Source organism: Rhineura floridana, chromosome 7 (genome assembly GCF_030035675.1).
Source record: "Rhineura floridana isolate rRhiFlo1 chromosome 7, rRhiFlo1.hap2, whole genome shotgun sequence".
Classification (NCBI taxonomy): Eukaryota; Metazoa; Chordata; class Lepidosauria; order Squamata; family Rhineuridae; genus Rhineura; species Rhineura floridana.
Window position 1 is genome coordinate 148,816,459 of NC_084486.1, and position 16,604 is coordinate 148,833,062.

A 16,604-nucleotide genomic window follows, 5' to 3' on the forward strand; every position below is an offset into this window, starting at 1 on the left:
CGCCAGCTCCAGGTTCTTTTGGATGAAACTGATTATCTGGATCCATTTCAATCGGGCTTTCGGCCGGGGTTTGGTACAGAAACGGCCTTGGTCGCCCTGTATGATGACCTCTGTCGGGAGAGGGACAGAGGGAGTATAACTCTGTTGGTTCTCCTTGATCTCTCGGCGGCTTTTGATACCATCAACCATGGTATCCTTCTGAGGCAACTTGCGGACTTAGGAGTTGGAGGCACTGCTTGGCAGTGGCTGTACTCCTACCTCGAGAACCGTCTTCAGAAGGTGGTGCTTGGGGAGCATTACTCGAGGCCCTGGGTACTCCAATATGGGGTCCCGCAGGGCTCAGTTCTGTCCCTCATGCTCTTTAATATCTATGTGAAGCCGCTGGGTGAGGTCATTAGGAGTTTTGGAGTGCGTTTTCAGCAATATGCTGATGATACGCAACTCTATTTCTCCTTTTCATCTTCTTCAGGTGAGGCTGTTGATGTACTAGACCGCTGCCTGGTCGCGATAATGGTCTGGATGAGAGCTAATAAACTGAGACTCAATCCTGACAAGACTGAGATGCTGTTGGTGGGGGGGCTCTCTGACCAGATGGTTGATGTCCGACCTACTCTAGATGGGGTTCACTCCCCCTAAAGGAGCAGGTCCGTAGTTTGGGGATCTTATTAGATCCGCTCCTGTCTCTGGAGGCTCAGGTAGCCTTGGTGGCATAGAAAGCGTTCTACCAGCTTCAGCTGGTAGCCCAACTACGACCCTATCTGGACAGGGAGAACCTTGCCTCAGTTATCCATGCTGTGGTAACCTCTAGACTGGATTACTGTAATGCACTCTACGTAGGGTTACCTTTGAAGTAGAATGCTGCGGCCAGAGTCCTGACTCGGACTAAAAGATCTGATCATATAACACCTGTCCTGGCCCAACTGCACTGGCTACCAATACGTTTCCGGGCCAGATTCAAAGTGTTGGTTCTTACCTATAAAGCCCTTAACAGCACCGGACCGCAATACCTGATGGAGCGCCTCTCCCACTATGAACCTACCCGTTCGCTGCGCTCGACGTCGAAGGCCCTTCTCCGGGTCCCAACTCACAAAGAGGCCCAGAGAGCAACAACGAGATCTAGGGCCTTCTCGGTGGTGGCCCCCGAATTATGGAATACCCTCCCTGACGAGATACGCCTGGCGCCTTCTTTGATATCTTTTCGGCGCCAGGTAAAGACCTACCTCTTTGCCCAGGCATTTTAGTTTTAGTTTAGTTTCAGTTTTAGTTTTAGTTTTGTTTTTTAATTTTAATGTTATAGTTAATTAGTGTAATGTTCTATTTTGTCTTAATCTGTTTTTAATGTGTTTTTATATTTACATGTTTTATCCACATTCACTGGTTCTAAATGTGGTTTTATCATATTGTACACCACCCTGAGAGCCTGTTGCTATAGGGCGGTTTAAAAGTGTAATAATAATAATAATAATAATAATAATAATAATAATAATAATTGTTTTTAAAGTTTTTAATTGCTGTAAACCGCCCAGAGAGCTTCGGCTATGGGGCGGTATATAAATGTAATAAATAAATAAAATAAATATAAATAAAGGCCTCAGATCATGAATGCAGGTCCGGGTTGGTTTGTGTGAGGAGAGGCAGTCCTTGGGGTATAATGATCCTGAGTTGCCTAAGGCTTTATAGGTTAAAACCAGCTCTTTAGCTTGAATATATAGCCCTCGGAGGATTGGCTGAGTTTAAGTGCAGCCTTCAGGCTGAAAAGGCAATTGCGTGCTGGACTCCCCCTTCCCTCAAATTTCCAGAGAAAACAAACAGACAGGTGCACTAGGAGAAGGGATATCTCTAGAACTTTCTTCCTTGCCCCTTAAAAACGGTATCTCCCCCCCTGTTATTTAATTGCTTACAGAATTTATATCCCACCCTTCCTCCGGTAGGAGCCCAGGGTGGCAAACAGAATCAACAAAATATTTTTTTTTTTAAAAAAAAATGTAAAAACAGATCAAAACATTCTAAAAACAGCACTGGCAGCTGCCGGCTCCATGTCAGTGGGGCAGTGGAATCCACTCCAGGTTTTAGCCGGAACTTTTAAGGAGCTGTCCAAGGTGCACCTAGGAGAGCGCTTTGAAAGTTCGGACTAAAACCTGGAGCCACCAGCCACCCTGCAGCCAGGATTCTGCACAGCCAGCACAGGCATGACTAGAAGGGCAGGTGGAGAGACTGCAGTTTAGGCGCCCAATATATGACTGTACATTGATGAATGCTGGTAGACAGACAAACCAAGGCAATTCTCTACCAAGAGAAAATCTGTCAGCTTTGTGACTGGGTAATGGAGAAGATGAGTTATTTTTGTAGACAGATGAAAAGGCGGCAAATTGCTTAGCATGTTGGAAGAGCTAGGTACATGAGCACAATTAATAATAATACTAAAGCGTCAATCAGAGAAAGGCAAGCTGTATGGCCGTAGACAGGGAAACAGGTACGCACTTGCTGGACTTTTGATGGATGAGGCTGTCAGTTGCTTTAAACGGGTTGTTTTAAACAGTGATGTTTAAAGAAGAAAAAGCAGTGGAGAATCTGTAAATAAGCCAAATAGCCTGCCATTGTAGGCTGCAGAATTCATTTTGGGGGGCAGTGCTCTCCAAGACACTCAGTTGGTTCCCTTGATATAGAAGGGGTGGGCCAAGGAAACTGGGAATTCTTCCTGTGTGCCTTGTGCAAAGAGCTGTGGCTCAGTAGCAGAGCACACGCCGTGTCTCTCCGGGGCTCCAGGTTCATTCTCCGGCTTCTCTAAGTAGAGCTGTGAGAGATTCTTGCCCAAAACCCTGGAGAGCCCCTGCTAGTCAGCGTAGCCATATGGAGCTGTGACCAATGGTCTGACTCAGTAGAAGGCAGCTTCCTATATCCCTAAAGTGGCCCCTTTTCAAGTCTTAGGGTCCCAGCAAATACCTGAGCTTGCCACCCTCTGGCGCTGACCCTACACAGCTATATTCTGCCTGCACCAGTATTAGCAACAAGCCGGGACTGACTGCACAAGTAATTTAAGAGGTGGGCTTTTTTGTGCCAGCAAAGCAGCATGCAACCTGAGAGGGTCACCCCAGGTTCCTTCACGGCATGGGGAAAGGGGGCACCTCAGGCTTGGGGGCCAAATGTGGCCCTGCAGGCCGCTTTGTCTGTCCTTCAGAACACCCCCCAGGCCACACCCCCTCATCAGCCCTGCTTTGCACCTTCCTTGTGTGTTTTTGCCTTCAACTGCAATATATCCTCAAACTCTGATCATACCTCTTGCTTTCCCGGATGGAGGTTAGAGGGGGATGTGCAAGGGTGTGTGTAGAAACCAGCGTAGTGTACAGAGGTAAAGTTTAAATCCATCACTCCGCCGACCTTTGCCTCTGGCTCCGCCCATCACTGGCCTGTGACTTTGGTGGGCCTTGCCTTGAAAAAGCCCCCCCCCCCCGTCCCATGCTCTATAATGAGCATATCCTCGACAGGCTGCTGCTGTTGTGCTTTTCTGGAAAAGCAAGTAAAATTTAAAAACAACGCAAAATGCTAAAATAAGATCCCGAAAGAGATCCGTTTAAAATTACAATTTGAGAGCAACAGACCACAGTGTTCTTTAAAAACAACAAATGAGTCAGATGTGAAAAGCTTGTTGAAATAAGGAAAACCATGTCTCAAAGAAAAAACCGTAGGAAAGGCAGGAAGCTGCTGGATCTCCACAGGGAGGGCTTTCCACGGTCTTGGTGCCACTGCCAAGAAAGCCCCGTCTCTTTGCACCCGTCTGTCTGATCCTGCAAAATGTGAGGGCAGAGAGCAGGACCTCTAATGTGAATGTTAGTTTTCTACTTGCAGTGAAGTTTTTTGTGTGTGTTTTATTTTAATGAAGCTGGAGGCTATTAACAAGTTCCCCTCCCCCCGTTTGCAGTCTGAACTGGTACAGTAGGGCCCCGCTTTTCGGCGCCCTACTGTTCAGCGTTCCACTCATACAGTGTCCAAGAAGGGTGTCAGGCGCCATTTTGATTCAATCTGAGTTGTGAGAGTGCATGTTTGGGGTTGCGGGCTGTTGTTTTTTCCTCCCAACGCCTTACGCTTCTGGTCAGCGGTGCCTGCTACTGTGGCCCGCCTGGAGCGCAAAGCAGTTTTGATTGGTGACGCTTGCTACTGTGGCCTGCTTGGAGCTCGCGGTGGTGGTGGTTTCTCTCCCTCTTGCCCCCGGTGGTGTCTGTCAGTGCGGCCTGCTGGGAGCTCGCAAAGCGGCTTTTTGCCCTTTCCCCCTTTTCTGAGCTTGCAGCTGCGGCTCTGGGTATTAGCGCAGCCCGCCCAGAGTGCGTGGCAGCGGATCTTCAGATAGGCAGCAGCACCATTTCAGCAGCCATCAGTTTTAAGGTAAGCAATGTGTGTACAGATTAGGCTTTTACAGTACAGTACAGTATATGCATTCGCAAAAAAAGGCTATGTTCCACTTTACGGCGACTTTTGCTTTTTGGCAGGGGTCTGGAAACTAACCCGCCGTATGAGTGGGGCCCTACTGTACTGTCCATTCTGCCGCAAGAGGGCTCCAACCTTTTTGGGCCAGTGGGCACATTTTGAATTTAGAAGTGCTGTGGGGGCCAGTGCCCAAATGACTACCATGAAGGGCATGGTATGGCATAATGCAAAACTAGAGAGAGTATAGTCATTGCTTCTCTTCCCCCCACACACACCCAAAGCTCATGTTTACTGTAAGTTAGTTATGTCCTGATTGTGGAGATCAGACAGTATTGACTTCCCCATGTGTACGCACACAAGTATACGCAATGATGTTGTTGCTGTCTAATAATGCCAGGGACCATTCCTCAGTACCAGGAAGAAGATACAAAGTGGCTCCTCCACAGTGTCTCTCTCTCTCTCTCTCTCTCTCTCTCTCTCTCTCTCTCTCTCTCTCTCTCTCTCTCTCTCTCTCTCTCTCTCTCTCTCTCTCTCTCTCTCTCTCTCTCTCTCAGTACCAGGAAGAAGATACAAAGTGGCTCCTCCACAGTCTCTCTCTCTCTCTCTCTCTCTCTCTCTCTCTCTCTCTCTCTCTCTCTCTCACTCTCTCACTCACTCACTCACTCACTCATAGGGCCCCTTCATTGTACCACTGTACAAGATCTACTCAGCCACTGTAATTACCTTTTTCTTTTGAGTGCCCTTTTGTCTGGGTCTTGGTTCAGGTGTGTATCCAACTTTGATGTGCTTATGGAAGGGGTGTGCAAGTAGTGCTCCCCAAGTGTGGAGGCTTGGACAAACATTGTGTTATGGAAAACCAAAGTCTGTGTGAAAGTACATATTTGGGAATGCCATCAGTGTAATCCTAAACACACTTAATAAATAATATCGAACTTGCACGTCACAAAATATATTACGGTCATGTCCATAAGCACCAGGAGGGTAGTCACCCAGGGGATCTTAGTCCCTCTGCTTTTTTGGGAGCTGGGTCCCTATGTCTCCAAGCATCCTACAGTCAGCATGAAAAGGGAGTGTGTTAGTCACTGAGAAGAGTCTTCTCATATGCTTCCTTGCCTTTCCTGCTGATTGGAGCCAATCAGAGTGAAAGGAGGTGAGTCAGCCACTGAGAAGACTCTTCTCAGTTGCTAATGCTCTCCACTTACATGCTGATTGGCTCCTAGAGATGTTTGTTGTTGTGAGAGAATGCATTAACAAAGATCTCATTCTTAATCCAGGAGTAAAAAAGGGTGTATGTGGCTGCAACTATCATGAAGGGACTCTGCACTTCTGAATTTTCTACTAAACAACTGATAAATACCTATGTAACTTTGTGTCTGGAGACTTATTAAGAATCACTTTCCATAACTGTAAGGAGGTATGTCCACACGCATGCATCCCAGGCACCTAAATGAGGGGTGAGAGCAGCATAGGGACATAAGCAGGTGTCTTATTCCAGGGGTTCCCAAACTTTTCTTCTACATAGACCACTTGAAAATTGCTAAGGGTCTGAAAGTATCTGAAAATTTACTATGGGCATATGCAAGATAATTAACTCCCATTAATGATAAGAGCAAGAATTTGGGCTGTGCATATGATATTGTAATTTAAAGGTGTAATTTTAATTTTGCTAGTTGTTTATGTCACTACTATTGCCATTACATTCAGTGATATACGGGAATTACAATTTACGAGTAACATTAGTACAAAAAACATTACTAAGGATTCTGTATGGTCTGGTATGGGAGGAGGTCCATGGGGGTGACACCATGAGTTACTGCACTGGGTGACACTAACCCTAGTGACGCCACTGGATAGCACTCTTCAAGTACATGAAAGGTTGTCACATAGAGGAGGGCCGAGATCTCTTCTCGATCGTCCCAGAGTGCAGGACACGGAATAATGGGCTCAAGTTGCAGGAAGCCAGATTTTGACTGGGCATCAGGAAAAACTTCCTAACTGTTAGAGCAATACGACAATGGAACCAATTACCTAGAGAGGTAGTGGGCTCACTGACACTGGAGGCATTCAAGAGGCAGCTGGACAGCCACCTCTTGAATATGCTTTAATTTGGATTCCTGCATTGAGCAGGGGGTTGGACTTGAAGGCCTCATAGACCCCTTCCAACTCTACTATTCTATGATTCTATAAATGGCCCTGCATGCTGCAACCTTTCCTCATAGGGGAGTCACTCCATCCCCTTGATCATTTTGGCTACCCTGTTCTGAACCGTTTCCCACTCCAAAATATCCTTTTTGAGGTGAGGAGACCAGAACTGTACACAGTTTTGGTCCACTTCGAAGGCTTTTCTCCTCTGGGCCAGGGCCAGATGCCTGGTCGAGCTCTGCTGATTCACCTGTGAAGGACTAGATGTTGTCCAGGTGCCCAGAAGCCCTTTCCTTGATTACTTCCCAAATGAAACACGGGAGAGCTTTTTCGATCCTTCCCAGACAGACCAGCTGTAGTTTGTGAAGACTTACAAGCAGTGGTCAGTTTAAGAAAAAAGGGAGATGACGTCTGCCTGAAATGTGCACCTGTTGTTTTGACTAACCTGCCCCTCCAAAACTGTACTGCTTTTAATGGTTTTTTAAAAAGTTTTTATATTGATGTACACCACTGTGATATTTTATGAAAGGGTGGTATATAAATACTTTTTTTATTTTAAAGGGACCAGTTGACACTGCTAATGAAGGGCAGGCATTCTGCACATGCTTATAAGCACTGGGCAGCATTACTATCATGTTGTTGTTGTTATATGTCGATTATTCAGGTATTCAGAGATGGTTTACCATTGCCTTCCTCTAAGCCTACGGCACCCGGTATTCCTAAGCGGTCTCCCATCCAAGCACTAACCAGGCCTGACCCTGCTTAGCTTCCGAGATGGGGCGTGTTCAGGGTACTTTGACCGTAGGCTACTACCATGTAGTTACATAGACAGGTGCTTTGTACAAAGTCAGAGCATGGTTCCATCTATCTTAGTATTATCTACACACTGACTGGCAGCAGCTCTGCATGGTTTCAGACATGGTTCTTAGAGATGTAGAAGCTTGCGGGGCGGAAACAGGGAAAAACACATTTTTTCAATTTTTCAGGAAAAAACAAAACAAAAAAGCCTTCATAAAAAAACAGTTCCCCACGACCACCAGAGTTTCTGGGTATTGTCTTCCGGGCCTTCACATCTCTAGTCTTTTTCAGCCCTACTGAGGATACCCCAGATGGAACTTGTGACCTTCTGTGTACAAAGCAGGCGCTCTTACCACTGAGCTAGCCTTCCCCTACTCTGGTGTCCCCAGATTTATATATCAGTGGAGGCGGATGGCTCCGTCAGTGGGGCAGAGTATCAGCGGCATCCTCTGTTTTGGCTTTCAGGCGTCTCCTGGAGACTTTTTTTGTGTCAACAGGCCCATGTTGTTTGTTGTTATGTGCCTTCAAGTCGATTACGACTTATGGCGACCCTATGAATCAGCAACCTCCAAGAGCATCTGTCATGAACCACCCTGTTCAGATCTTGTCAGTTCAGGTCTGTGGCTTCCTTTATGGAATCAATGCATCTCTTGTTTGGCCTTCCTCTTTTTCTACTCCCTTCTGTTTTTCCCAGCATTATTGTTTTTTCTAGCGAATCATGTCTTCTCATGATGTGTCCAAAGTATGATAACCACATTTTAGCTTCTAGTGACAGTTCTGGTTTAATTTGTTCTAACACCCAATTATTTCTTGTTTGTGCAGTCCATGGTATGCACAAAGGTCTCCTCCAACACCACATTTCAAATGAGTTGATTTTTCTCTTACCTGCTTTTTCACTGTCCAACTTTCACATCCATACATAGAGATCGGGAATACCATGGTCTAAATGATCCTGACTTTAGTGTTCAGTGATCCATCTTTGCATTTGAGGACCTTTTCTAGTTCTCTCATAGCTGCCCTCCCCAGTCCTAGCCTTCTTCTGATTTCTTAACTATTGTCTCCATTTTGGTTAATGACTGTGCCGAGGTATTGATAATCCTTGACAAGTTCAGTGTCCTCATTGTCAACTTTAAAGTTACATAAATCTTCTGTTGTCATTACTTTAGTCTTCTTGACGTTCAGCTGTAGTCCTGGCTTTTGTGCTTTCCTCTTTAACTTTCATCAGCATTCGTTTCAAATCATCACTGGTTTCTGCTAAGAGTATGGTATCATCTGCATATCTTAAATTATTGATATTTCTCCCATTTGAGGACCTTTTCTACTTCTCTCATAGCTGCCCTCCCCAGTCCTAGCCTTCTTCTGATTTCTTGACTATTGTCTCCATTTTGGTTAATGACAGTATTGATAATCCTTTAAAAATGTTTCCTGAGTAACCAGTCGGTTTAACGATGGTTTTGTATTGCTTTTATGTTATTATGTTGCTATATACCACCTCCACCCTGATGTTTTGCAAGAGTATATAGATACTTCTGTTAATAAATTGCTGCCCTGGGCTCCTACTGGGAGGAAGGGCGGGATATAAATCAAATAAATAAATAAATATCCATCCAGCGGGCACGAGGTTGGGAAGGCTGCACTAAGCTATACCTCTTCTCTAGCTGGCACAGCATTGCCTACGCACTGACGGTCAGTGGCTCTTGGGCTTTGCCTGGACATGTCAGGGATTGAGACTTTTGTATGCAAACCGCGTCCTCTGCCCTGCAGCTATAGAGGGCATTCCTGCAGTGCATGTAATAGAGTTGAGCTCTGGGAGTCCTGGGGCTATCAAGCAGTTCCATGACTGAGCCCTGGCTGCAATGAAATGTTGAAGCTCTGTGTGTGTGTTACCTTGTGTTGCATTTTCTTTTTCGACTGCTTTTTGGTCCAGAGGTCAGCGAGCGGAGAACTGCAATGCATTATACATGGGGCTGCCTTTGAAGACAGTTTGGAAGCTACCGTTAGTGCAGAATTGAGCAGCCAGATTACTGACTGGGACCAGAAGGTCTCTAGTCGGATGACACCAATTCTGGCCCGACTGCCCTGGATACTTATTTGTTCCCAGGTTTGCTTCAAAGTGCTGTTTTTGACCTTTAACACTCTATGTCAGTGGCTCCCAAACTCTTTTCCCCATGGACCACTTGATGAGATGAGATTGGGCGTGTTCAGGGTAGTATTGGCCATAGGCTTCTATTGTATAAAGCAACTCACAGAGAAATAACAACAACAGCTGCATATTAATGCAAAAGAAATATACAGCAAAAGTACAATCAGTACAATGAACCTATTGGACAGAGTGTTGTAGCACTATGAAAACATATAAAAAAATACCAAAATCATAGAATAGGAACATCAGAAGGTACCTTATACTGAGTCAGACCATTGGTCTATCTAGCTCAGTATTGTCCACACTGACTGGCAGTAGCTTTCAGACAGGGAGTCTTTCCCAGCCGTACCGGAGATGCCAGGAATTGAACATGGGACCTTGTGCATGCAGAACAGATGCTCCATGATGGAGATGTGGCTACCCACCACTCGCACTGGATATGTTATCCCTGTGAGAAAGAATCAGAAAAGCCATCATTCAAGCTACCCATCTCTCTCACCTTGGGTGTACACACTCCCCTCCCATCTCTCACCCAGGGGGGCAGGATCTGCCAGTAGGCTCTCATTACCTGTGTGTGTGTGAAATGCACTCCCAGGAACTCCCAAGACAGACAGCAACTTTGCAACGTCACTGGAGGAGATTACGATCAGTTGGCTTTGATTAATTACAGCTCAGCCTTGAACTGAGATAATCGCACATTCTGGGTAATCACACATTCATTAATCAACCAATTAAGTCAGTCTGGTATCTCAGGTATCTGACGGATGCTTGTTCAGTTTTCCCTGTGGCCTCAAATCCTGGTCAGTCTCTGCCACAAAAATGATTAATGTTTCTCTTTTGCTGTCCATTGTAGTGCTCTCTCCATTTGCAGTCCCTAATCCTACAGGGCAATCCTGTGCATGAGATTACTTGGAAGAAAGTCAACCTGTATTCAGTGGGGCTTGCTCCCAGGTAGGGGTGCTTAAGAGTGCATCCAAAATCACTAGTCAAGTCAAAATAATTGTGTCGGGCCTTTCAATGAACTGTTGCAGCCTCCACCAAGCTGGTGTCCTCAAGTCTACAAGCCCCCACATCCCCAGTGCTGCTGGGGTGCATTGGTGGTGTTGTCTGAAACATCTGGAGGGCACCAGTTTGGCAAAGGCTGAACTATAATATCATCAGCCTTATGCTGTCTATCTACTCTCTAATTAAGCATCTTCGGATTGAGTTCAGGAAAAAAAGATTATTTTTTCAGGCTTTCATGATAAGAGAGGTTGAGGAACATATTTCTCCATTTTCCAACACCTAAATTGGAAATGTGGGGAATTGTTAAAAGCTTTCGAATGCATTATTTTGTTTTGGTTTATAGAAGTGAGACACGACCTGTGTTGCTTATGAATATTCTGCATATGCAGCATTGTACAGGAAGCTAATTATTTTTTGCAAGCAGCCTTAGCTTTACTCTGAATGGTGGCATATAAGTACTTTTTTTTCTTTAAAAAAAATATTTTTATTAAATTTTCAAAAAAGATACATAAGCAATAACCCCAATAAAATAACAAAAGGAGAAACAAGCATTCATGTGCCAGGAACAGTGATGTTGTTATAGATCATCCAGTCTAGTCCTGGGTAAATCTCGGTAACTGACCATTATCCATAAATTTCAATGGGTAGAAGGTGGATTACATGCATTGTTATTAGAAGATGCATATTCGATAAACTTGTACCGTACTTCATGAAAGATTTTGGCCTCCATTCCTTTTCTCAATGCTTTGAGCCTGCAAATAAGGAAATCAACAATAAATTATACTTTCAATCAGTAATAAATTATAATTTTTTTCTTTCTAGTTTGATGACTGAAATACTTTGAAAAGGAGCTTTAGGATCAATATCCTTGCAGCAAATTCACCCTGGCACAAATCTCTTAGATCTGAGATTCAAGGAAAGCAGTCTTGGCAATCATCCCATTGCTATTTCCATTGGCCGGATTACTAAGCAAGCAACATTCTTGGGGCCAAACTACACTTTCTACGGGAGGTCTGTGGCTGGACCTCCCAACGAATTGTTTTAATTTAGAGTGAGCCATAGAGACCTCTGTATTTGAAGAAGCAGTGTTTGTGGGCCTTTTATAATAATAATAATAACTTTAATTTATAAGTCGCCTATCTGGCCAATGGCCACTCTAGGCGACGTACAACTCAATTAAAATACATCATAATAAATACAGTACAACAATAAAACATTAAAACAGTGACAGTTCAGAGTAGCAGGCAATTAGTCAAAAAGATTAACCCTCCCCGGAAGTCCCGAAGGCCTGTCTGAAAAGCCAGGTCTTCAAGGCCTGGCGGAATACATTCAGGGAAGAGGCATGCCAAAGATCATATGGGAGGGAGTTCCAGAGAGTGGGGGCCGCCACTGAGAAGGCCCTCTCTCTAGTCCCCACCAGCCTAGCTGTTTTAGTTGGTGGGACTGAGAGAAGGCCCTGTGTGGCTGATCTTGTCGGGCGGCATAATTGGTGGCGTTGGAGGCGCTCCATCAGATAAACTGGGCCGAGACCGTGTAGGGCTTTAAAGGTTAATACCAACACCTTGAATTGGGCCCGGAAAACCACTGGGAGCCAGTGCAGATCGAACAGCACTGGGGTGATGTGCTCCTGGCGACGACAGTTTGTAAGTAGTCGAGCCGCCGCATTTTGTATAAGTTGTAGTTTCCGGACCGTTTTCAAGGGTAGCCCCACGTAGAGCGCATTACAGTAGTCCAAACGAGAGGTGACCAGGGCATGTACCACCAATGGGAGCTGATGAACAGGGAGGTAGGGTTGCAGTCTATGTATGAGGTGTAATTGATACCAAGCTGCCCAGCTCACTGCCGAAATCTGAGCCTCCATGGACAGCTTGGAATCAAGGATAACCCCTAGGCTACGGACTTGGTCCTTTAGGGGCAGTTTCACCCCATCGAACATCAAGTCAATAACTCCCAACCTTCCCTTGTCCCCCACGAGTAGCACCTCGGTCTTATCAGGATTCAGCTTCAACCTGTTCCTTCCCATCCATCCACTCACGGATTCCAGGCACTTGGACATCGTCTCCACAGCCAACTCTGGTGAGGATTTAAACGAGAGATAGAGCTGAGTGTCATCTGCATACTGGTGACACTGCAGCCCAAATCTCCTAATGATAGTCCCCAGTGGCTTCATATAGATATTAAATAGCATGGGAGAGAGGATAGAGCCCTGTGGCACACCACAATTGAGAGGCCAAGGGTCTGAAACCTCCTCCCCCAGTGCTACTTGTTGATGCCTATCGGAGAGAAAGGAGCGGAACCACTGCAGTACAGTGCCTCCTATTCCCAGTCCCTCCAGGCGATGTAAAAGGATACTGTGGTCAACAGTATCAAAAGCCGCTGAGAGATCGAGGAGGACAAGAAAGGTGAATTCTCCCCTATCTAATGCCCTCCTCATATCATCCACCAGAGCGACCAAGGCTGTTTCAGTTCCATGTCCAGTCCTGAAACCCGATTGGTATGGATCCAAATAATCCGTTTCATCCAAGTGTGTCGACAGCTGATTAGCCACCACTCGCTCAATGACCTTGCCTAGAAATGGTAAATTTGAAATAGGGCAAAAGTTATTCAAAACTTGGGGATCCAAGGAGGGCTTCTTTAAGATGGGCTTCACGACTGCCTCCTTGAGGGCTAATGGCATTACACCCTCCTCTAGGGATGCATTAACCACCGCCTTAATCCCCTCGCCCAATTTCTCTTTGCAGCTCACAAGGAGCCACGACGGGCAAGGATCATTTAGACATGTGGTAGGCTTCACAGTTGAGAGCACCTTGTCCACATCCTCAGAAGGGAGAGGCCGAAACAGATCCCATTTAACCGGCTTGCAACTGGCCAACTCTGGTTCATCCACTGTATCCACGGCATACGGGATCAAGTTCCGTAAGTGTTCGATTTTATCAGCAAAGTGCTTTGCTAATTTGTCACAGGAGGCCTTTGACTGTTCCAAGGGTTCCTGAGCAACTGGACCGACCAGGCTTCGGACCACTTGGAACAACCTCCTGGGACAGCACTCTGCAGACGCAGTGGAGGCAGCAAAGAACTTTTTCTTTTCTGCCTTCACTGCCACTTGATAGGTAGCTATTGCTACTCTAACCTGGGTCCGGACCCTTCCCCTCCTGCTATTTTCCTAATGTAAACAGTGCCGTCGCCCCCAGCTGCAATTTCCCCCATGTGGGGGTGGGGCAATATTTTCTCTAATGGGACAAATAGCATTGGGAGGGGTGGGTGGGTTAAAACCCTCTTGCACCCAGCCATCCACCCACCACCACGGTTCCAATGCAATTCAGGGGGTGCCACAGTTGGATTTAAAAGAAATAATAAATTATGGGATAGGAAATTGTTGCATGCCAATGGAAATATGGTTTATTTATTTACACACATTCCAACCTGAGCTTAAGATGGAGGGGTCAAAGCTTTAGCAGTCCAGTAGATCTTGCTTTTCCATCAGGCTTATAGGAGGCATCCTAAAGCCATAGTGCAGGGAGCCAGCCTCTCTGTGTGTCTCCAGTTCCCAGCCTTTCCTCCTACTCAACTAAAAACATAAGCCTTTCTTTTGGCCGCAAAGGGGGGGGGCTCTCCTGAAGAGTTTCAATAACAGTAGGATCTCCCTGGCCCATTTGCCAATTAATGGGCACTTGACAGACCCATTAGCCCACCTGGCCACTCTAGTAGATTAATAGAAGAGACTTATCTGACCAGCGGAGCAGGTTTCTCGCCTCCAGGTGCAGGGTTCCAAATCAGAGACTGTAGGGGGACTCATAGAAATCATCTATCTCAACCCCCAAACCCATAACAGAAATAATTGATTGCCATTGTCTCAATTCATACAAAGCAAGCCTTCCATTTTTTTTAACGCTCAGACGAACCTTGGAAAGTATGGATCCTCCCAATGCTGGCCACTTTCGGACATCACACTAAACCATAGCTTAGCATGATGAAACTAAACTAAAGCAAGCCTCAGATTCGGACATTCCCCCCCCCCCAAATTCCTCCAGTTTGACTGTGACGAAGAGGAGGTTTAAAACTTTTGCTTCCAATTTGTGGGTTTCCCATTGGGGCATCTGGTTGGCCACTGTGAGAACAGGATGCTGGACTAGATGGGCCACTGGCCTGATCCAGCAGGCTCTTCTTATGTTCTAATGTTCTTAACTGCGATTAACCGCCATTCAGCATTAATTATGTTCAAATGATAAACTGTGGTTAATCTTAACCATGCCTTGTTTGAAACAAGCCAGCTTCATCAGTTTGCAGTTGAGTTGTTTCAAGCAAGCCATAGTTAAGATTAACCACAGTTTTTTCGGGTTTGGACAGAACCATCAAGAAATCCAGTTTCTTCAGCCAGAAAAAAAAATGGCTCTGCCATGTAGAACTATGGCAGAGTAAGATCTTGATGCTGGGAAGAAGCCTGTTTTCATCAGCAGAGACACCATCTCATGCTGCAGGGCCTGTGTTATTTAGCGAGAGCAGCGTTCCAGACCTCAAGCTGGAGTCTGCTAACTGGGAAGCCTTAGCCGTGAGAAAGCACATCCGCCAAGGCGTGAGTGGGGCCTGGAAGTGCCATCCAGGAAGCCTCCTGACTGGCCCTTCGGTATTACAGTAGTTGCTATGCTTTTTCCTATAACAGTTAGCCTTTCCTTTGTTCTTGTGCTAGGCTTAGGTAGTCTCGTTTTATCATTCTCAGCAATGTCCTTATTAATGGTGTTGGTCTCTGTAAGGGCTTATGCACACGGAAGCATACCTTTGTACTAAAGATGCTGCTTTTGCCATCGTGATAGATTTGCAAGGTCCACACTTGGTAGCTTCTAATCTGCTATTTTTCGTTCACACTAGTAGACATTCCTCTGAGAAAGATTAGTGTCGCTGTTTCCTTGTGGCCCCGCCCTCTCATTTTACATGTTTACTCCCTCTGGTTCAGGAAGAGCACTTCAGTGTGCAATTGACAAGAAAAAATGAAACTGATTAGACCCCCCCCCTTTCTCCATTGTCCAAGCCTGAGTGAAAGGCAGATGGGGGAGTGAGTGGAAGGCAAAGTAGGCAGTGGCTGTGGCAGCTTTTGCAGACGGCTGAGAGAGAGGGAACAGGCAATGGGGCATTAAAAGAGAGCCCACCCATTAAAAAAAACATTGAAGCAAAGCACCTACACAGAGGAGCACAGTGCAGCTGAGACAGTTTTCCCTTCCCTGTTCATACTACCTGTGGATTGGGTTAATACGGATTTAGAAGGGAAAACTGCATTCTAGCTTCTGCTTGCCTGCAACGTCATGTGAACCATGCAAATTGCAAGGGAATGCAAAAAGCACCAGACGCACGCTAAATCGCCGTGTGGATGAGCCCTAACTTTTATGGGTGTTCTGGGGTCTCTTTATGCGGTATTGCTAACTAGCTATTTTATAAAGCTACCTCAGATTACTGGTTTATGTTATTTCAAGTAAGTCTTGGTACGAAATCCAGTATCTTGGCCAAACTTAGATACTTGCTACCGTGTTAACTTGTTTTGCCTGGAGCTCCAGGAAGCAGAGAGCCTGGCGTTTAGCTCTTGCTTCTTTGGAATCCCAGGCATGGCCATTTAATTTAAGGTTTGGGAGTGTCCTGCCCCAATCTGGTGGACAGAAAGAGTGGTGGCAGCTTTCTACCTTGTCGGGTTAGATTTCATTCTGGTAAGTTGGCAACTGCCTTACAAGAGCTGGTTCTCAGGGCTTAGGACCCAGTGATCTTGAGAGAAATGAAAATCTGAGGTTAATAAAAAAAATGGAAGCAAGCTCTGAGGTTAATAAAAAAAATGGAGGCTGTGTTTTGCTCTCTGCCCTCCTCAAGGCCACACTAAACTATGTTTTAGCATAACATCCAAGCTGGGCTGCTGACTCTTATTATGGAAATATGCTTGGATCATGCCACTGTTTTCAAGGATATGAATTAAATGTGTTTTGAATTGTGATTTTTGTCTACAGTTCCTGTGGCACATGCTTTGTATGATTGTGATTTACTATTTAGTTTGATGTTTAAAGTTAAGAGAATAGCAATTACATTATAGGGGTATTTATCTTCTATGCTGTTTCTC

General features: G+C 45.6%; 1 protein-coding gene and 1 pseudogene across 2 annotated transcripts in view; one reads left to right on the top strand and one right to left on the bottom strand.

Annotated features, from left to right (window-relative positions):
• The window catches only part of NMUR1 (neuromedin U receptor 1), a 48,367-nt gene that overhangs the window by 11,222 nt on the left and 20,541 nt on the right, over positions 1-16,604 (top strand). The window lies entirely within an intron of this gene.
• On the bottom strand, positions 7,263-7,371 carry LOC133389840 (5S ribosomal RNA; annotated as a pseudogene).